The 22,598-nt window shown below is 43.0% G+C and overlaps 1 protein-coding gene across 8 annotated transcripts in view; it reads left to right on the top strand.

Moving 5' to 3' along the window:
- The window catches only part of TMEM177 (transmembrane protein 177), a 66,511-nt gene that overhangs the window by 5,834 nt on the left and 38,079 nt on the right, over positions 1-22,598 (top strand). Inside the window, exons 3-4 of one of the 8 annotated variants that reach the window (XR_011152009.1) lie at positions 764-922; positions 1,125-1,843. The exons of 2 other annotated variants lie outside the window; for them this stretch is intronic. The gene's annotated coding sequence lies outside the window, so the exon portion shown is untranslated. Of the gene's footprint in view, positions 1-763; positions 1,844-7,239; positions 7,468-14,567; positions 14,750-14,841; positions 15,269-22,598 lie in introns of those variants that run through there. 5 more of the 8 variants (XM_069020998.1, XR_011152010.1, XR_011152008.1 and 2 more) reach the window with 5 other exon arrangements.

Here is a 22,598-nt window from a genome sequence, read left to right on the forward strand (position 1 = left end):
GCAAGGTAAACCTTTGCCCTCAGCTTGCTTGCTGCAGTGTCTCTGAAAGGTCCCAATCTTGGGTATAACCTTAATGCTTTCGAGACAATATTTGATTGACTAGTTTTGCCCATGGTTCCCCAGCTGGAACATAGGAGCAGCAGGGCTGGTACAAATGCTGTGGTGAAAGGGGCAGCAAGTGCAGTGGGGTGGCTCTGGCGAGTCAAGGCTCACTGATACTTCTAGTAGATGTTTGTCATGGCTCCTAGAGGATAAAGGAGGCAGGAGAAGTGTCCTGTGTTTTAGAAAACATGAGGAGCAAGAAGGGGGCCTTCACAACTAGCTGAACTGGCAGCTGGCAAGGCGCAGGGCAGGTCCTGGTTGTGTGCCCGGGAGCAGCACTGCTCCGAGTCACTGCCAGGGACTGTTTGTGTAAGTTGCAGTTTGAAGTTGGCTGAGGGAAGCTGTAGGCAAAGCTCTTTTGTTTAGATGCTGGCTCAAGGTCTGCCTGGACCAGAGCTGAGGAAAGAGCTTTAACCCCTCCGGCAGGCCACCACCTACAGCCAAGAGGAATTACCAGTGTTTTTCTGTGCTATAAAGCATGGGGAAGGTGGGCTCTGTGGCCCTAAGGGAGCTGTTAATTCCCACAGGTGCTCATCTGAACTGCTCTTGCTAGAAATCCAGAGGATAGGATGTGTTGTGCTTTAAGGGCCTCTTATTATTGAAACTTGAAGAGCAATGCTTCCTGTTTGTCCCTTTTGCCCACCCCACATTCTTATTGCAGCAGGGATAACTCAGCTTGGCAACTCTTGGGACTTTTCCACGTGAACATTAAGCACATGGTTTAGGACTTCCTCACCTCCCAACCTCTCTTCCCATCCACACACTCTTTCCTGGAGGGAGCTGCTGCTCATGCCCCCCAGCCAGCAAAGGACAGTTGGAGGTAAGATAGTTTACAGTTTCAGATTATAATTGATCTTTAAAGTGCACATTTAATGCCGCTAACCCACTTCAAAGAGAAGCAGTACCTTCCAACCACCCTCCTCCACTACATCTGACAGCTTTCCTGAACTGTTATTTTCCCTGAAGATTTGTTCTACAGCCTTACAGATGTGCTGAGAATCTTAACCCTCCTGGATTTTCAGGGTTTCCCACCTTAAGAAATCAGCAGCCTGAAACACAGCCTGACCTGTTGGCTTGTCTCCCATACTCTGCCTTGATGGATCTGCTCAGTTTGTCCCTGATGGCTTGGATACAGTGCTTCTTCCTAATATTAGGAGCTGGCCAGTATGGGAGCACTGGACCTGACAGCTGTGGGCACTGTGGCCATGAAGGAGCAAACAAAGGCTTTTCTGTTTCAGGGGCTGCCAGGCTGTCAGTCTCTGGGCAGGGAAAGGATCGCTTGCTGTTCCCTTCCCCTCCTGTTCCTTAAATGAATACAATACTCCATTTTAAACATGCAAAACTTACCTTCCCCCCCTACAATTCAGCATCTGAGAACTTAAAACGGACTCCCCCAGTAAATAAAAAGAAGCAGCTTGATTAGTTTTATGGTAGCAAAAGTGGGTTAATCTCTAAAACTGCTTCTGATGCTGCCATGGTTCAGATAAATGGGTTTAGCCCAGCAAACAGCCAAGGGCACGCATTAGTGCTTCCTTCTGCAGCAGAGGAGGAGAGCGTGCTCAGCCGATCAGCCTGCAGAGGCACCAGCCTGCAGAGGCACCAGCCTGCAGAGGCACCAGCCTGCTGCCTGTGAAGATGGTGGCAGACTTCCTGCTGACTTCAGTGGAGATGAGATCGTGCTGCAAATAAATATATCTGCTTCCAAAGGGTACAAGAGACAGATCAAACATGAGTGAGCTTTTCTTGTATCTAGTATGATCTGTTTCCTCTATTTCCTCCATGGATTTCCACAGCATGAAAGTTTCATTAAAAAGAAAGTGATTTAAAAATTGCATTTACCTAGAGCCTCTAACCATATGCAGCCATATTGCCACATAAAATGCATGTGTATTCTCAGCTCCTATTGGAAAAAAAGCTGTCTGGGCTTCAGCTGTGGCATCTATAGCACCTGGGCACAGCAATATCCACTCTGGCTCTACCTGTGCAAGCCTTAGATCAAAAGCACCAGCAACTGGTAGCCAGCACCAGCTGACTGTTTGCAGACTAGAGTCAAAAATAAATCAGGATAATTTTGTTAATCTGGATGCAGGACTTGGACTATGTTAAATGAGTGAGTGTAGTCTGCATTTGTTCACACAGCAGTTGGAGCAGGGAATGTGGAACCAAGGAGGGAAATGGGTATCACACCCCAGGCAGGAGGAAAAATGCATAAAGGCTTGGTGTAATCATTGGAGTCTAGAATTTGGCTAAAACTTTAGGGGGAAAACTTTGAAATATAAAACATGAGGGTTTTTTTGATGTCCAACCTGTTGTTGGCATTAGGTAAAGCTGTTGGTAAATTATTGGTAACCAAATTTTGGAAGTATTGTATCCAATTAGCATATTGCTAGAAACTCTTCAAAAGCAGTTTTATGGGGTAGAGCGAAAATGCAAGATAGATTTCCATTTCCTGAGTGAATAACAACAACAACCCCTCCAGAACAAATACTTGCATAGAAGGATAAAGGATTTGATTTCTGACATTTCATGTGCAGCAGCGGCATTCACTCCTGCACAGCAGACTCACTGTTCGTGTGCCTTATAAACACAGCAGTAACTCATCATGTGTTGGTACTTGCTGGTTTTGGCACTGGCTTTTTGCTGTTATGTTATTTATCTATTGTTCTGGCAAACTTTCACCTAAAACCCATTAAGATGCAAGAATATTAAGTTGTGATTCTCATCTCTTGGTGGTGAACTGACAAAACAGTCACCACCAGCCCCTTTCCTGCAGCATGCTGCTTAAGAGGCTTTCCAACTAACCCTGGAGATCTCACCAAATCTGCACAGGTGGCTGTCAGACAGCCACACTGCCCTCCTCTCCTTCACAGAAAGCAGTAAATGAAATCTCTGCTTATTGACTGTAGCAAACAAGCCCTTTCAGGTGCATGTGGAAGAGAAAAGCCATTTGGTGGGTTTTCACTTCAGCAAAAGGTGTTCACACCAGCTGCAACCCTCAGCTCTGCTCCCAAGCCCTGCACAGCTCTTCCCTCATCCCCTCCTCTCACAGTGCCAGTGCTCAGCAGGGAGATGCTGTGTTTATCTTCTGTCAGAGCAGCTCTCCAGGCTGGTGGGAACTGACAGATGGTTGCTCTGAGATATTTCCAAAAGAGGGAAAAAACAGGAGCCTCTCAACCCACTGCAAGTCCCTTGTTCTGTCTGCATCGGTAAGGCAACATGCTTCAACCAACCAGAGAAAGCAAATGAAGTAAAGGGAAGGGTTAGGTTAAAATGGGTCTCAAATCAGAGTCCTCAAGTCAAATTTTTGTGTAATCTAAGTTCCCACTCTCTTCCCCAATTGCTCAGCTGTTGCCCAATTTATGAGGGGAGCAGACCCAAGCAAATGAGAATCAGGAAACCCTTGGGAATTTTTCTAGGAATCAGTGTTTCTCTTTCAGCCATGGCATTCAGATTTCTTATTTCTTCATTTTCCATTTGGTTGAAAGGAGTAAGCATGTCCTAGCAATTGGCACTGAAATGGAGAAGCCTTGTCTCTGTGCTTGAATTTCACACTGTTTAATTGCAGGAATGCTGGTAACGCTGTTAGATGCCCAGGGGGTCACAGGGACTCTAGCCCAGGTGGCCCTGGGCCAGCATCACACTACCAACAGCTTTTAGAAGTGCAGGTGGGAGAAACAGCTGCAGGTGCCAGTGCAAATGGGACATGTAACAAACCTGGTGCCACCCCACCTTCTCAGTCTCACACACAAAGGGGAAGGCAGGGGGTTGAGGCAGGCTGTGGAAATTGTGATGACCCCATGAAGTGACATTTACAAACCTTTGCTAGAGGCTGGACAATACACACATTTTCAGGACCAGTAGCACCAACCTGCTCCCTCTGCAAGTAACATTTTTGCTCCCTGATGCACCTGTATTCCTGCTAACAGGCTACATGGCTACTGGCCAGAAAAGGCCTCCACACATGTTTCCAGCAAACACTCTGTGCACCAACCCTCTTCCTCCCACTTCCATCATTCTGTAGGTAAATCTGACTGGATGAGGGAGAGATGGCAGGGCAGAGGAAGGGCATGAGGCTCCACCGCTTCTACTCAAAAGCGCTTTCTCCACATGCTCATCCTCCTTTTCTCCCCAGCTCTCTCTCACATATTTCACATAGGTTTAATACCCTGACATTGCCAGCTTTCTTGTAACATCCTCCATGCACACCACCACACTACATCCTGGATTCCTCCAGGAATACACCCTTTTCCGGAGCGTGTTTTTATAGAGAATATGGGGTGGCCATGCGTGATGTGTGCAACACCCACATTCAGGTCAAGCATCCAGAGAGCAGCTCTTGCTGAAATCAATACTGTCTTTGAGGCACCAGATTGCACACTCTTCTGAGAAAGAGGTTCTGGCACCAGTTCTTCACTGCCTCCTAGTTTTGGGCAAGCAAATGGGTGCACCCCAGCACATTGCACGACATCCATTCCATCCTGGGAATGTAGTTACAGCAGTTGCTGCTCTGCTCATGGCTGCACAAACTGTGCATGGTGTGCTGTGTGAGGGACAAAGTGTGTATGCTGGGGTGGAGGGTCAGGTTTGGGGCTTTGAGATCCTCCACCACACTTGCAATCCTGTGGGCTGGCAACCTGGTCTTGATCCGGGCTATCAGGGCAGGTCAGGGCACACACGGGAATATGACACAGGCCATTCCTAGGGGCTGCTGAGCAGCTGACCCAGCTGCAGGTAGGTGGGAGCCTGGGAAGCATCTGTCAGCTGCAGGACTCTGCTGCAGGAGTTATATATAGTATTGCTGCCCTCAGGTAGGGTTGGTATTGCTGCTTCGTGGTGAAGCATCCGTACCCTGTCTACACTGCTGCTCCTTTCTTTCTCTCTGCTGTTGCTTTTCCATGTATTCAAGACTCCCCCAGTTTGTCTCTTCCCATCACTTTCCTTGGCCTCAGGTTAACCCCTGCACTGCCAGGATCCCTAGATTGCTGATGAAGGAGGAGCTTTAAAGACTCCATGTCCCTACTGACTGCTTTGCCTTTCAGTAGGTCTCAACTAATTTGAAGTGGATATGAAGCTATTATAGCCCAGAAAAAAGGGTGATAGCAGGGAAGGGGAGTTGAAGGACAAAATATCAAAACATTGTGCCTTTCTAGCCCTAGGAAATACAGAGATGTCACAACTCTTTGGAAACAGCATTATGCCACTGACAAAAGCTATTTGAGCTTCTCTTTCTCATTTTTTAATGATATTAAATAGATTCACTCTCTCTCCTCGGGGTACATTCTGGATAATTTATATCTCACTGTAAACCAAAAGCATTTCCACTAATCTCAGCAAAGACTGACTCATTGGAAAGTAGGATTTTTGACCAGATAATTAGGGCATGAAAAATAGGGTGGTCGTGAGGCTTCAAAATTTTTCTCCAAAATTTTTGCAACAATCTCTCTGCAAAGGTAAACATGCAGCAAGGGAACCTGCTTTAATAATTAACTAAACCCTCCCCTATGTAAAAACTATGCTGATACTTAAACAACCAAAAGTTGCTCTTAGAGTGGCTACTTAGTTACATTGATATTTGTGATTATAAAATCACAGTCTATTTCAACACCTTGCAGTGCTCCTCATTGGCAGGGATTTGATAGTGCCTTTTTATAACTGACAATACAAAACACCAGACTGCTCAGTTTTTAGCCATGTTACCATTTGAAAACTGGCTTATGCAACAACACTGTCACCCACATCCTTCTTCTCCCAGTCCTATCACCGTCACTTGTATCACCCAGATTTAAACCAATTGAGGGGGTAGGAAAATAGAATCTGAAATGTATCGAGTGCTCACATATTTCATCAAATGAGTGGAGAAGACAAATGCTATTAAGGACCTCAGCTTGCTGCACAGGGTGAAGGGAAGGCTGGGATGGAGATGACCCTTCCTTGATCTAGGAGGGTCCATGATGGAACTCTGCCTCTACATGAACCCGCAGGAACAACGTGTCTGTGGTTTCATCGCTCAAGCTTTGATGTCTCTGTGCATGGCTTTCTTCCCATCCCATTTAACATTTTAGTTAAGAAGGCATCCTCCTAATGTGGGCTATAATCTCTATTATTTCCACAGATTACTGACAGGACTGTGAACGAGTGTGTTCATCTGGGTTTCTGTTCCTCCACTTTCCTCCCCTGTCAGCAGTAACAACTCTTTCCTCCTTTTCCTACCCTAGAGAAGCATAAACACTGTGAACATTGTGAGAAACCGTCATTTACCACCTCTGTTCACTCCAATCCCAAATATATTTCTATGCTTACAGCAAAAACACTTCAAATACTCTTTCACTGCAGGTCCCCTCCTACAAGATAAAGTATTTGAACAAGTGTGCACATCCTTGCACAGACCATGTTGTCCAAGCAGGCACAGGCATTTGCTATGGGCCTTTGGGGACCTATCCTTTACAGAGCAAGTGCAATTTATATGATGCTTAGACATGTCAGCACTTCACACTTCCTCCCCTCACCCCCCCACATTAGTTAGCTCGGGTTGGTAATTCACCATTGCTTTGACATCTGGCACTACAATCAAAGCAGAATCTCACTTACCGAGGCTGCAAGGCAAGCACATCTGTGTTTCCCTACAGCTTTGTCACCTCATCATGTTTCACAGCAGAAAGCTCATTGCTGCCCCCGTGGCAAGACTCTTCTGCTACTGAGAGGATGGTTTCCCATCAGGATCGCTCTGATGGCAAAGCCTGTCCAAGAAGTTTGTCTGAGTTCAAGCCCCTACCTACAGGTGCTTACCCCATTCAGGTGTGCTAACTTAACCTTAACCTCAAACCATTTTAAGTGGTTTTGCTTCTGGGAAACTAATGTAGTATGTCACAGAGATCCAACTACTCTTGCCAAGCAAGTAAGAGTTCCTCTTACACTATGCTATAAAATCCCAATGCATACACAGTGAAGCCTGGATTTCAAAAATAATTGCCACCATCACCACCACCAAAAAAAAATTTAAAAAAAAAATTGATGTCATTTTGTATGTTTTGGATGGAAGAGGGACTTCTATTAAGTTAGGGTTTATTCCTATGCTGCTACTAAATTAGGGTTTATTCCTATGCTTCCTATTCTATAATAAAGTATATTTATTTCCAGACCAGAATGTGCACACAGGAACTTACTCTGCCAAGCACACAATGAATGAGAGGGACATCAGAGGATCTAAGGAGGACTCAGCTCAGATTTTCCCACTGTGCCCATTCCTAACTGCATTCAGTGGCACTAAGTCACAAAACACAGTTGTCCATGAGCACTTCCACACCTGACCCTGCCCCAGGAGCTCTGTGGTCAATTCCCCCAAACAAGACAAAGCCTTCACAGAAGTACAAGAAAGTTAGTGGGTGAATGAGGACACGTGTAAAGCAGTTCTGTATTGGAAAAGTGATTTGTTGGGATCTGTCATCTCTTTTGTTGAAAATGAAATCATTATTTCAGCAATAACTGCACTATCACTCTGTATGAAAAAATAAAAAAAAAAAAAAAAAACAAAACAAAAAGACCCCAACCTCAAAATTATATCAGAAAAACAAAGCTAGATACTTTTTAAACTCCCACCATTACCGCTCTCTTGAGATCTAGCTGATTTTGTTTCCTTCATCTTCCCCAACCATGCTATGTATTATTTCAGTCAATTTGATGTTGAGCAGCGTGGTATTCCCACTAAAGGGTAGGAGCAGGCTCTTACATTTGCTATATAATTGTCAATCACTGCTCTGTGTTTTTACTGCTTTTCATATTATCTGCTGCTCATGCTTTGGATTTCTTTCCCTCTCTTTGTTCCCAAATCCTGCAAGTACAAACCAGGTATCTGTAAACTTACAGCCATTCCTTCATTCACAGAGCAGGCACCAACGCATCTCTGGGATCTGCCTGCAAGCATCCAAGGAAAAATCAATTCCAGACACACTGTATCAATTTCAGCACTATGTAGGAACTGGCAGAGTTTAAATCTCTTAGCTTTTTATGTCTTGAATCAAGTCTGCCTTTCTCTTGCACAGACACAAAGGCAGAATAATCTGCCTAACTTTGAGGGAGTTTAATTCAAGTGTGCATCTGTCTAAAGAAATTAAATAAATGTGGTTCTTCCAATTTATACATTTTCTGAGGAAGGGGGAAGATGTGAGCGCTTGATTTTGATACTTCTAGTGACCATCAGCTAATTTTACCTTAGTCCCACATTCTCTGAGAGAATCACAATGGAGTAAGGTTTAATCTTGTTCTCATTCAAGTCAATAAAAAAATTCCCATTGGTTTAAATTAGAGCATGAGTGATCCTAAAATATGAGTCAGAACTGCACAACCCAATTTTCATTGGGCTAGGCTTAAAGAACCTCTCTTAAACCACATACTCCCTCAAGCTCCTCATGTGCAAAAATAGTGGTTTAACAAATGAGGCCCCAAACCCTGCCTCACATGTTCCTTAACTCAACTCCCACTGCAGTACTGTAACTATCACCTAGGGAGTCAGAGATTTGTTCTTTCACCCCTGTAGCACCATCACTTTTTTTCCTTCTCTAACTCTTCTCCCCCACAAGCCCCTACACTTTGCCCTGTGCCTTTATAGAAATAGCAAAAGCAATAAACTTTTGTTTCCCTTTACAAACATTATGAAAGTCCTTAATTATTAAAATGCCTGTGTTGTTTCACTGGAGGGAAAAAGTCAAGCTCTGCGTGTTCTAATTGTTTGTTTTCTTCTCAGTTTCCTTGGCATAGGTTTCCTTTTTTTCATATAAGGTTAAGCAAACATTTCTCCAGACTCAGCATTCAAAAAGTTCCTGGTGAATTAAACCAGTTGAGACTCACCAACCTGAATCTTTCAATGCAGACATGATGAGGGGAGGTGATTTCATTTTATGGTAAGATGTCAGCAGGACATCTACAAATCTCTGGAAGTGAAAGAATACAGTTGGCCTTTTAAATCCCAAGAGGTCAAAAACCTCAAGTCTGTAGCTGAGCTACAGGCAATGTACTGCACAAAACATTTTCTAATCAAGATGTATCTCATGCTGTAATAAACTGTGGTTCACAAGATCTTTGTGGCTGCCAGCCCCTCTCATGGGGCATTCAGCACAGCAGCAGCTGTGCAGAGCGGCTGTGCAGGCAGGGCTGCCTCCCCTGCCTTGCCACAAGCACTCCTCACAGCAGTGATGCAGGTCATGGCTCCTGTCTGGAGAAGCAGCCCCCTGTCAGAGCTCAGGCTCTACCTCTTGCCCCAAATCGCTCCTGCCCAATGCTGGGAGCTGCCCACAGGAGCTGAGGCAGGAGAGAGCTCTCACTTCCCTCTCTTGATTAAAATTGTCATCACTAAGGTTTAAGCTCCCTTCCTCTTTGGCTTTTCAAGGCCCCTCAGGCTCTGCCCAAGCAGATGGGCAGCACAAACATGGTGATTCCAGCATATCTGAAGCCAGCATATGCAGGGGATTTGAGTGTGCTTCAGGGCTTCAGTCCAAGTGTCAGCCAGCCTGGGAGGGGTTCCAGCCACAAACGGGTTCAGGACAAATGGTCAAAGTCTTTTTTCAGCCTGAGAAAGTTGGCTTTGTGAAACATGCCCAGTGAAACCTGGACATATGGTAGCTTTAGCTGCAGAGGACTTCATGTGCATAATCCGCCTTCCCGCACTTCTGTCAGTGACAGCTGGGAGGTCACTATAATTATCCTGAATTCGGATGCTGAGAGGCACTGAGCACTTGTCTGTTTGGGGGAAGAGAGAAAATCTGTTTGCAAATGGCTGTAGCTTAATGTCTTCAAAGTGTGTCTGCCCCTTCTCACTTATAAGGACTGTGCACTGGGAGATCAGGCAGCGGATTAATGAAGTGGACACTCATCTACTCGAGGTTTTGTTAAAGCTGAGTCAGTAAATCCGATTAGTCGTTGGGATGTCCAGGCAGGATTAATTTGGGATTGGAAATAGGCTGGTAAAGAAATGCTGGGTGTGTTTCTCCTCCTCCTCTGTCAGTGCTGTGAGAAGGTTTCGTGCATGTGGGATGTGGTGTGATCAAGTGGCTAGTCCATGAGGGAGATTCTCAGGACTAAGTGGAATGAGATATGTGATTCTCTAAGCTGCAAGGAAAAAAAGAAGTGAGGTCACTTGTTCTCCCTTTGCAATGTTTACCTGCTATTTTATCAGAACTGCAGAACCCGTCTTCATTAAAAAATTATCTGTACTCTATCTTGGAATCTTGATGAAACTGGGGAATTTTTAATTAGAGAGATACATGTAAGGGGTTATACAGTTTCCCAAATTTTTTCATGAGAGCTAAGTCCAGTTCAGTTATTTATCAAGTAACACCCAAAAAGCACTAAAAGAAGACCAGAAGGATCGGAATTTAAGGCCAAGAAGACAGCAGAGTCATCCTGATCCTACATAGTAGAGGCAAAGCACATCATCCTGTGTGCACTATTCAGGTTATAGAAATGCAAATTTTTCAGGATCAAGAATCTTTTGAGATGGTGGCTATCAGAGTGGGATGTGCACAGCACACACTTACACTTTTGTTCCTCAAAACCATGTTTTTGTGTCAGTCTTTCCCTTGGAGGGCAGTGGGCTGGAGGACCTGAGGGGACTGACACTACGGCACTGTGGTGTCTCACAAGCAGCTCCCAGTGTGGCAGTTTATAGAAGGACCTCCTCTACCCAGGACTTTCTCCAAATAACAATCAGACTTTCCAGGACATACAAAAGCATGATGTGGTGACCTCTGTGAGAGAACACAGCACGCTCAGCTTCAGAATTTGTCCTTAAAATGTATGGTGCCTTCAAACAAAGAGAACTGGGGCTTCATACTTGTCTTTACCTCTGCTCCTACTCATATTTACTGAAAGTCCTTCAAAGTGGATAATGTTACCTGCTCTCAGATATGCAGGCTTACTGTGCAAGCAAGGAACTATAACATGGAGCAGCAGGATGGCATAAGAAGGAGGGGGTTTTAATTTTTGACTTGTTCACGACCCATACAGATAATTTAAATAATTTGTATAACTGTGTTTAGACAGAATGTGTTGATGTTTTGCTCTCTTAAACCCAGAGGGCATTTTTAGCATTTCAATGCTTTCAATACCAGTTCTTAAATGAACTCTCTGATCACAGAATCATGGAATGGTTTGGGTTGGAAGAGACCTTAAAGATCATCTGTTTCCAACCCCTCCACCTTCTACTAGACCAGGTTGCTCAGAGTCCCATCCAGTCTGGCCTTGAACACTTCTAGGGTTGGAGCATCCCCAGCTCCTCTGGGCAGCCTGTTCCAGTGCTTCACCACCCTCACAGTGAAGAATTTCTTCCTTTTATCTAATCTAAACCTGTGTTCTTTTGGTTTCCAATCATTATCCCAGAGTAAAGATAATGACTCCCAGAGTACTGTGCAAAATCAGAAGCATTCCCTACAAACCATTTACCATCATCTGTCAAATAGAGGTGTTTTCCATAAAATCTGAAGGGGTACAAAACTGTAAAGAACAGATTTATAGTGAACGATCGTTCTTACTTGGGAGGAGAGGAGACTTTCTGGGTTAGCACAAAGCTTTAGAAAACAGAGGCCTGAAACACGGCTCTCTGCTCTGATGTCTTCCTGCAACAGCCCCTGGAGGAAAGTATCATTTATGAAGCATTGAACTTGCAAGTTAAATGAGCCATGTTGTGTGATCTGTGCATTCAAGAACGGGCTCCTTTCTTACATGGTATGTGGTATGTGTGACGCTGCAGGCTGCTCTTAGAGAAGCAAGTGACACTCCTGGACCAAGATAATTCAGTGTTTCTGCTATCCAGGTCTTGCTATTGTGCAGGTATTAAAGGACAGAAGAGGCACAGGATACAATGTTTATTTTGCACTGCAGTGAAGCTCTTCCCCGTCACACAGCCAAGTTTGAAGCTAAATTCAAATGAAAAGCAATTCCTTTCAATGAAGATAAATTAAAGCTTGCAAAAGATAACATTTCCCAGAGAATGAAGCTGAGACAAATGATTTCCTCATCATCTTTGGAAGGAGAAGGTCACTTGGGAAGAGGTGAGTGAAAATTAGTCAAGAGTGCCTGTCCAACAGCCCTTCACAGGGAACTGGATCAGATTCAGCTTTGGTGGATGAAAAATAACAAGAGATGGGCATTCTGTCAGCAGCCCTTTCTCCTTCCCTGCCATCAGGGGATTCTCTGGTACCAAGCTTAAGCCTTTCTCCTAAGAAAAATTATCAGGTAGAAAACCCTATGGACTCCTCCAAATACCTTAATCCTCTCAGTGCACAAGGTGCTGTCACTGGGGATGACAAGATGAAACCACCCCTGGAGAACTGACAAGGAGTAAGCCCATACTGGTTTCTGCCAGCTTGTGCACCACCCTGCTCTCTCATCACATGCACCAGTCAATGGCCATGCCAAAGCAGACAAACGCCCCCCACTCACTAGCTGGGAAGTGCAGGGACACCTTGTCCTGTTGTCTGGACCATAAAGCACCAGGAAATGTGCCAAGGATGACCTGGTCTGCTGGTTCTTTTTCCTGCAGTGCCATATGAAACCCTCCAATATGTGGAAGGTGAGAACAACCTCTTGCAACTGTTGCCTGTTTTTGGAAGAGTGGTGCCCAGGGCTGGCTGGCAGATGATGGAAATGGGCATGTGTGGTACAGAGCCCAGCAGGTGCTGCAGGGAAGGGGCTGCTTGTGCAGGGGACAGGTAAAATTCCCAGGGGTTGGTTGGAAGAGCAAGGTAGCCACATGTGCATTAAGGATGAGTGAAATGGGAGAACTTTTTAAATCATCATAAGGCATTTCCCCTTGAACAGAATTCCTCATTAAGCAGAGAAAATGGAGATGGATTTTGGGTTGAGTTTTGAAACCATTCTTATCCATAATAATGCAACAATAACCAATAATCCTATTTCTTGTTGTGTTTTCCCCGGTGATCTTAGATGGCACATCAACTTTTTGGAGCCTTGTGTCCAGTGTTATCTACATCGTGTTTAGGGCTCTGAACACATTTGGTTGTTGCATAAAGCCCCCAGCTACTTTAAACTAGTATTAATTCAGGACCAGCATGAGGAAGAACTAAAGACAGTCTGTTTTTCAAAAGGAAAAATCTCTTGGATAAGTCTAAGCAGATCACTCTTCTGCTTAGAAAAAGAGAGTAAACCCCAGGTTAAACCACCAAAGAGCACATGCAGCCCTAGTGACCTCCTGGGAAGGATAGTGAATTGAGACTCAGCTGTGTGTTGTTTATCCAGAAGCGATTATGTCAACAAAAATGCACTTATTTTTCTCTGCTGCTTTTCTGAAGATCTCTTATAATTACCTTGGATTGAGATCACATTTGATGGCATCTAACACCTGAACAACCCTGACTGGCACCTCTGATTACAAGAGATTAGACAGGGTGGGAAACCTGAAGTTTTGCTTTATTTGCTTTAGAGCATTTATTCTTTTTATGCTTGATCCAAAGCCCACTGGAGTCCAAAAGAAAGTTTCTATTTCTTTCGGTTTTAGTCCAATACCTTTGCCAATAGCCATTTAGTCAGCGCCTGACTACTAGCATATGTAATCAAAACAAGTCTGACAATGAGATGCTAACCAGTATTTGTGGACAGAAGGGGCTCAGCATGGACCTTCACACTGGAGAAAGAAGCTCTCTAGGTCACTCCCGAGGTACTTTGGCAGGATAAAGAGTAGTAGCATGAGTGCTCAAATGGTCTAGTCCATCTGGCACAATTTGGCCAGACAGATTGATTCTTCAATGACCTGAATGCGGCAAACTTTCCCCTAACAAACCCTCATTCTGATACTCCTTGCCTGGACCTACAGTAACGTGGAAATGCAGATTGTTAGAGCTTAACCATGTAGTCTCTGAAAAACAGAAACCTGCAGGCAGGTTTTGTTACAGCCATTTAAATGGATTAACTCCTATACAAAGTTGGTTATCTATTTATTTCCCCGTGCCCTCTTTTCATGAGAATTATCTTACTTCCTGCAATCCCAGTGGAATAGAAACCAAGCATCTCCTTATTAAAATTCAGAGCTACCAATTTTGGCATCCCCTTGTGCAATAAGCAGCTTTATTTCAGATTGCACATAGCCTACATTTTGCACCACAGACAGCTCTACAGAGTAAAGCAAGATATGTAGCAGCCAAATAAAAGAGGAAAGGAGCAGGCTGAACCTTTCAGGCACTGGGGTTTTTTGGCTAGAAAGTCTGCTAGGACTACATTCTCCTTGTGGTCATTAACAGAACAGGGGGTTTAGGTTTAGAGTTTTTATTAGACTTTCCCCAACACTAACAACAGTATACACACAATTGAGATCTTGACTTCTTTGTAAAATTATTAACTAGCACTGTTCACATCTTTAGAAATCCTCTTTAGTGATTATGAATTTGCAGGTTAGAAAGGAAACAAGACTCAGATGGCCTGGATTGTGAGATGAATCAATTAACCTGGAGGACATTTAAGGGGCAGAGAGGTTGCTAGTGAATTGAGTCTGTTTTGGAAGAAAGTGTGGTTTTATTTGTTTCTTTATACTGTTTGGGGGGGGGGGTGGTTCCCCCTATGCTGCTGGTTGTTGTGCAAATGAAGCTTTTTGTACTGTTCCTGACTTACTACATTACTGAGGACAGCCTTGGAGGACAAAAAGGTTTGTTAATTTTTTTTCAATTTTTTAATTTCTTTTGCCTGCATTATGATTTCTGTCTGTACGTGTACTTCCATGTAAATTTTTCATTCCAGTTCTTCCTTTGCATGAAGCAAAAACAAGTACCTGAATGGTCTCCAAGAGTACTCAGGAACAATCTTCCTGTCCTGTAACTCTTCAGTGGATGGAATGTTGACATCTCTGTGCAGAAAAGCATGGTATCAGAGGGAGCTGTAAGCTACAGTCAGCTCCTGCTGGTTACAGTGCTCTTTTGAAAGTTCTCCTAAACTTAAATCTGTTAACTCTACATGAGGAAATCATGTGACAGAAATAGATACATTTATTAATTTTTTTTTCTGTTTTTGAGCTGTGGACACCATGACTCCTTCTCACCTGGTTCTCAGATGTTGTCCCTCATCTGTGAAGTTACTCTCTGAAAACCACTTTGGCTATCTGTAGCACTTGATATGGCTGCTCCTGACTTTTGTTTTCAGCACTAAATTATCTGTGACAAGTTATCCAGTAAGTAGTTATCATAATACATGTTAAGTTTTCCTTTGTTTTTATGGATAATGTGGACTGCTCCTTCAAAGGCAGCTTCCAGCTTTTTGGTTGATGCTCCAGTTTGTGGGGTCCCATGTGATTCTCCAGATGCAATTGTGAGATCAGTCTCTGTTATCAGCTCCAGATTAGCAGGAAGATTAGTTTGCATTCATCAGAAGTATTCTTGGCATTTAACAACTTCTGTTTCAGAATGTGGATTAACAGTTATCCCTGTGTTGTGACTTGTGACATACAAATGTAAACTTTGGTGCTAAGAGCCTTTTGCAGGTGTGGTCTAACAATCACAGGTCCCTGCCTTGCATATTCTTTGTCACAGTTTCATACTTGTTTATCTGCACCTAGGATTTTATCCTCACCATAGTCCACAGACCTTCTCAGTCCCTTGTTTTTATTTTAACATGAAGAATACCTTCAGTTGGAGAAAAACAACAGTTTCTACTTTGGATTTGATTAACAAGTTGTGAGGTGACTTGAAGAGGATATAACACCACTGATACAAACAATAGACTCTGAAACAAAACTGATTTCTGCCAGCCAATGTACATTGCCTTTCATAAGATGCTGGTTGGGTTGAAATTTGTCTCTGGGTTTTCATGGTTGTTTCTCCTCATGTAGAGTTATTTTAGGATGTGAAAAAATCCAGAAGGGTTATTGTTTTATACTATGAACGTGCTTTATCACTTCAAGTGACAATGAACCTGTGGTCCTTTGCTTTTCAGTACTGAGATCTGGAATATGATGTTAGTGTTAGGCAACTCTTGGAAGACAAAATAAAAATTTGTTCTGGTGTGACTGTAGGTGGCAACTGCACCAGCTGTGTAGGTTTAAAAGGTACTCACTACATCTTTCTTTAGAGCTTCACCTTCACAGATTAGGATGCTTATGCTTCAAGCCAGACATATGAAATTGTACATAGCCCAAACTTCATTAGGCATCACCAGCAACATATAATTGGAGTGGCAGTAGATGTATAAATGAACTTGATATTATGGTATCCAGATTTCACTTTAGCAACTATCCTGAAAAAGCTATTGACCTGGAAAGCTATTACTTGATTAAAGAGATGCTCATAAACCATGTAAACAAACCTGTCTCTTTCAAACCAAACTTACTGCTTAAACAGGAATGCGTCTCTCTGGGTGCTACTGCTTTCTTTAGACTTTAGCTGAGAGGGGATCTCTTCAAAACTTAATTCATTTGCAAGCACACATGAGTTGATTCAGTCATATATAAAGCTGCAAGATGTGCAGTCTCAGATCTGTGAAGTCTGAAGAACAGCTCAAAAAAGTTTCCAAAGTTCTGGAAGATCCTTAAGTGACAGATGCAATAGAAACACAGAGTGGCCGAACACGTTTTCCCAAGAAAAGAGTGTGGGATCAGACCCCTTCCCTCCTACACAGTCATACCACAGTGCTAAAGCGGACAGATTTCACCTGGTTTGGCAGAGCAGTTGGTTTATGGAGAACAGCTTTGGTTTACAGTAGCTGCTCTCTGCTTCACACACTCTGTGTAAGACTTGACCAGCTCCCACTCAGAAGCTGTTATTTTTCTTCTGTTAAACATGCTGGCCAAGAAAAAAGCTGTGTGTTACAGCTATACATGATCCTATCTTCTCATGATGACCTTAAGTATTTTTAAGTAAGAGCTCTGACTGAGAAAAAAACTAGATGCCACTTTGAGAGTGGGTAAAAAAACTGTAGCCAGGTAGATTTTATCTTTGCATTAGAAACTCAACAGGGCCTGGGTTTCCAGCTCCCCAGCAAAGCACCAGGCAAGCTGGCAGTCAGTAGGGCAACATAAAGAAAATGCCAGATTTTCAGTGGCAAAGAAAATTATTCCTGCATTAACAGAATGTGTCTTTTCTTACTATTATCAGCATGAGTCTCCTTTTCCTAGACAGTAAAGATGTGGATCTGAGCTTTGGTAATAACAGTGAATAAGGCAAGTCTTAAACAGATTGAATTAATGGGAATCCAATGTTCCAAACAGATCTCACTTTAACATTCATCTTGCATTTTCTCATAATTTAATTCTGTTATTGCTATTGATAGTTCTTCCCTAGAACTGGCATGTCTTTTCAACTGATTTGAGGCAGAGTGGAATCTCTGGTCTGTTGCTACAGTAGCATGTACTGTTTTTTAGAATAGCCTGTGTTCTGTTTGTAGCTTCTACAGCTTTTAATGAGACAGGAAAAATTATTCTTATCTGCCATGATAAGGACCTCTTTGGAAGGTCACAGCATTTGTGAAGTACTCCCACCATGGAGCAGTGCTCAGTGACCACCTAGGTTGATTGACTCAGTGAAACAGCCCCAATTTCTACTTGCTGTCAAATATCATTAACTTTGTGGTAACTTTAAATATTCCCTAGGTTAGACAGTATGATTCAATCTGTTAAATATTATAGCATTGCCTCTAAGAATTGGCATCCTCCCCTTCCCAAGACACACTTCTTCCAATTCTGAAGGGAAATGGTGCTAATTAGCTGTATTATGATGTGACATCTTAATTCACTACAGCTACCTTCCTTTTAGGAGAGCTAGCTAATTGCAGGACCAGAGCCCTTAAAAATGAAGGCTATGTTAGTTATAGACAGTGAACAATCATCCTGGTTAACAGCTTGGATTATTAGTTATAGTTAACATGTGCTTTGTCAAGAAATCCCAAGCTAGACAATGAATTTATGTTTGTGAGTTTTATTTTGATTCCACCAAGTGACATCACAATAGTGCCTGTAATACAACTAGACAATGCAGTGTAAAATGCAATGTGGTATAGGGTCTGTCTGCACAATGTGGAGAGACCTGAAGCAGTTTTAAATAGCAGTAGACTACTTGCAGAACCACAGACTTCAGCATGAATTGACTTGACCAGAATCTGCAAGTGGTTTTGCTTCTCAGCTCTCTGTTGCTGGTATCCAGATTTTCCACTAGCATGCATGTTCACCTGGGTATCACAGAAGCATCAAGTTTGGAAGAAAGCTTCAAGATCATCTAGTTCAACCATCAATGTAGCACCACCATAGTCACCACTAAACCACACCCCCAAAGTGGATGTGTGTCTATTAGCATCATCAGAGATAGCAAAGCACATTCAGATCAAGGATTTTTTGATGATTATATTTAAAGGAGTCCTGCCTGAGGGAAGGACTTTTACTTAACAGGGTGCTCACTCTTTACCAGCTTCTAGTGCATCCAAATAGAGCTGAGGGAGGTTGTACAATTAGTCCCCAGATCTGAAAATGCAGTAGCAAAGAGATAAAAAACTCTGCATATTTTCCTTTTTTTCCATGTCCGCTATCACAAAGAGCCCGTCTGAGGTTTAGGCAGGTCTGGATCAGCATATCAATACTTCAAAGACTCTGGAAAGAGAAGTCAGTCCTAGAGTTGTGTAGCCATCCAAATAACTTGCAGCCTCTTTGCTGCCTTCTAAAACACTTTCATCCCCGATCAGTTCCAAGCTGCAATACATTAGGAAGAAAATATCTTCCCCGCCCCTCTAAAGACCCTGTGCTTTATTGTGATCCATATACCTTCCAATCCCAACAACAAAATTAGTCATCTTTTTAATTCTCTTTGGATACTGGGGTTTGAAGGTTTCATTTGAGACCAGAAAGAGAATTCCCTCTTCTCTTCCCATGGCTGTATTTCTGAATGCTTATTCTTTATTATGCTTGTCTACATCACCCATCTTGAGACAAAACATAAGGTTTATATCTATCTTTAAGAACATGCACACACCCCAAGAATAAGAAAAATAGTTGTGAATTGCTCATCTTCTTCCTTTTTTTTTTTTTTTCCTACTGCTTCTTATACATGGCTTTGATTATCAGCATAAGAATGCCATTTCAGCCAAACCTTGTCAGTAAACCCAATACACAAAGGAAAACGTGGTTTCTAACCTGTGCTAACTGAGCCCATAGCAAAATCCTGGCATACAGGCAAAAATTGCAGTTGTATTCCCCATCAGCTGGTGAGTGTGCATGTTCCATCTAGGATGAGACTGAGAGGAGCAGTGGGAATAGGACATGCAAGGATATATTATCAATATTGGCAGATACGTTCCCCTTCCAGCAACAGAAATTGCTGGGATCTGAAGAGCTGAACCTTCATGCTTTTGCTCAATGCTGTGTACACTTCAATCCCACTGTCACTGTGCCATTTGCTGCAATTTGGAGATGGCTAACTTACTCAGAATGACAGGCTGGAAAAGCCCATTTTACCACAAGCTCTTTTTCCCCTTCAGTGCAGTAAGATGACCATTTAAGTATGAACAGGCTCAACCTTTTGGCACCTGTCAAGAATGTTAAAAGTCACTTAATACAGCAGTTTTCAATGCATTTTCTGCTGCCTTCTGCTGAGTTGGAAGTAGTTCCAGCACAGGCCAGTGTAAGTCACCTTAGTACAGCTACTTTCTAGGCACATGTTTTGCTTCAGAGCATTGCACTGCTTCTGCACGTTCATTACAGAAGCACTACACTCAGCAATATTGAAAAGTGGGCCAGTGAGCTGCACCAAACATGAGGCTCACAAGTCATACCTTTCCTTCACAATACAATCTTCCCCAGATCAGCCAACACATCTCAGTCCAGGATCTCTTTGCCCTCTAAAATTTCCTCTGTTCTTCATCAGATTTCTCTGTCCTCGTGTCTTGTAAAACCCCCTAATGTCCACACTCCAGTTCCCTGGTTTTCATAATTGCTTCCATGGGTAACTGGTGGATGATCTGTGTCCTGCAGACCTTGAAATCTTTCTCTTCCTGCTATCAATGCAACTCTATAGACATACACTCACACAGTGTATTTTCCTAATCCCAGACTCCTGCAATGTCTCTTCCATCTGACACCTGGGAGATGCAGTGTTGCATACATTTGTGCCAAAACTATAAGGTTCTTATTACCTTCCATTAAAGCTCACGTCTACAGGATGGATTATGGAAAAAACTTGCATAAAAGGGCAGATAAATCAGATAAATAGACTCCATAGAAGAAGACGATGCCGAGGAGAGACATGTAGATATCTTAGGCTGGTGGACACTCACTGACTGACCACATTCACGTTTCCACTTTGGAAATCACATGAGCAAAACAGACTGCAAGACCACATAAATCGTTAAGCAAAATCAATGATTTTCAATTCTGTATTTAAATGTCAACCTTTTTCCTAATGTAGCAACAAGGCTTCATACATACAGATTGCAAGTTAAAGAGGCAGATGAGTGTAGGCACCTCTGTCTTATGGTAAAATATGCGAGAGAACTGGAACATATTCCCGAATGAGTAAAGCAGAGCGTGTCCTACAGCACCACCTAGCAGGCTAATTTAAAAGTGGTCCATGTCCCTGGATCCCTGACTACAACGACGTGTATGCATCAGAATAAGGTTCACTTCTGTCTTCTTTCACCTTGCTTGATGTAACAGCCACTTCTTCAAAACAGAACCGTGCCGGTGTGGTGATTAGTAAAGCTGGGGTGTCTGTTTTTCCCAACTGTATTTATTATAAATCTCTTAGAAACCATAGTAAAAATGCAACAGCAGATTTTTGAGGTTTAGTATAAGAAACCCTTGTTTTCTAGATCTTTCCAGCCAGTGCAGAAGGCAGGAGCACCTCTCAGACAGCCAAACTTCACAAACCCACCCAACCCTCTCTCCTGTTCACCAGGAAGTTAAGTAAGTCTTAGTGACTCTTGGGCTTTTAAAATCCCTCATCACACTGTATGTTTCAGTTAGTGAGGAGTCTGTTGTCCATCATCACCTACACACGCTTTTTCTTTGTACTTCGGCATGAAGTATTAATATCAATGCCAACATACAAATTTTAAGTTTTGGCAGATGATGAAGCTTCATGCTGAGGCTGCAGACTGAAGACTATAACAGATCTCTGCTGACATAAAGAGGGAGATGAAGCTCTTGGTTTTTTGGGTTTGGTTTGTTTTTTTTTTTTCTGGCTGCCTCATACCTTGTTAAAGCCTTGGCACTTCTCAGAGTTTTCAACACTCCCATTCAGTTCCCTAGCAGAAGATGATGCCTTTTTGTCAGTTACTACGTTTTCTGCTAATAGTGAGATAAACGCATGAGAAGTCTGATGGATGACAGAGCTGGCAAAAATTAAGTGTCTCAAAGGGAGACAGGTGAAAAAGGTGGGATCTTTCCTCTGACTTCTCCCTTTGGGTGGCAGCAAACTATTCATCTGCCTTGCCATACTGCATAAAACCGTAACTTAAGGGTAGAACTGTGCCCTGTCATGAAGCAGTGTGTTTTCTTAGCAATTAGCAACCTGTCTATTGGAAGTTAAAACCAAGGTTGCCATTACCAGCTTCTGTTCAGAACAGGCTATGCCTAGCCAGGCGTGTTTAGCTCTAGCATTTCTACAAATCAGATCATCTAGTAGGATAATGATAGGATAAATATCTTCATTAGGATACCTTCCTCGAAGTCCTAAAAATGCCCATGAATTTGAATGAGAACTCCTAAGTATTCAGTTTATGATCTTAATCTTTTCATGTGAACTCAAATGTCATGCTAAAATGCCTGGGAACTAAACCCTTGCTGGTAAGAAATGCTTCACTCAGGGGCTGCTACAAAGAAAGCAAGCTCTGCCAAAAATTAATCATACGTAGAAAATTACAACGGCATCCTTTTATTTCTATTCTGTTGTCTCTCAACCCACTACCCAGCATAATTTCCATTTGGATAGTGAAAAATTATTACCCTATGACTGCCTGGTGTGAAGGGACACTTTAAACAATCATCCGGCACCAGTGCAAATTTTTCCTATTAATGAGACAAATCCGAAGTTCTACTGTCCGCTACCTAAATAAAATCCTAACCTGGCCAAAAGCTATTCTGTGTTCTTGTTTTGCAAGGACTGCACATCCCAGGGGCAAGGTTGGACTTCCCGGAGCTCTGCCCTCGGATGCTTCCAAAGGCTGCTGCTCTGCCACCCACCTCCTCTGCATATCACATCTTTCCAGGGCTTTCTGAGAGGCCAGTTTGTGGAACAAATCCACTCAGCCTTACTGAGAAACTGCACTGGCCATCTGCTTTGAGCAAACAGTAATTGTAAAGCAAATAAAAAATCCCTGCATGTGTTATTTTCCCATTAGGAATGACAGAGAAAACAAATCCTACATGACGGATGCCAGCTATGCCACTTGCTGCTTTCCCGGCAAGCATTCCTGCCCTGCAGTGGAGAGGGCCTTATTAATAATACAGATGTAAAGCATTTTGCAGGAAGAACACTGGGAGTTACAGCACAGAATACAAACGTACAGAATTAATTTATGACGCG

This window comes from Aphelocoma coerulescens, chromosome 7 (genome assembly GCF_041296385.1).
Source record: "Aphelocoma coerulescens isolate FSJ_1873_10779 chromosome 7, UR_Acoe_1.0, whole genome shotgun sequence".
NCBI lineage: Eukaryota > Metazoa > Chordata > Aves > Passeriformes > Corvidae > Aphelocoma > Aphelocoma coerulescens.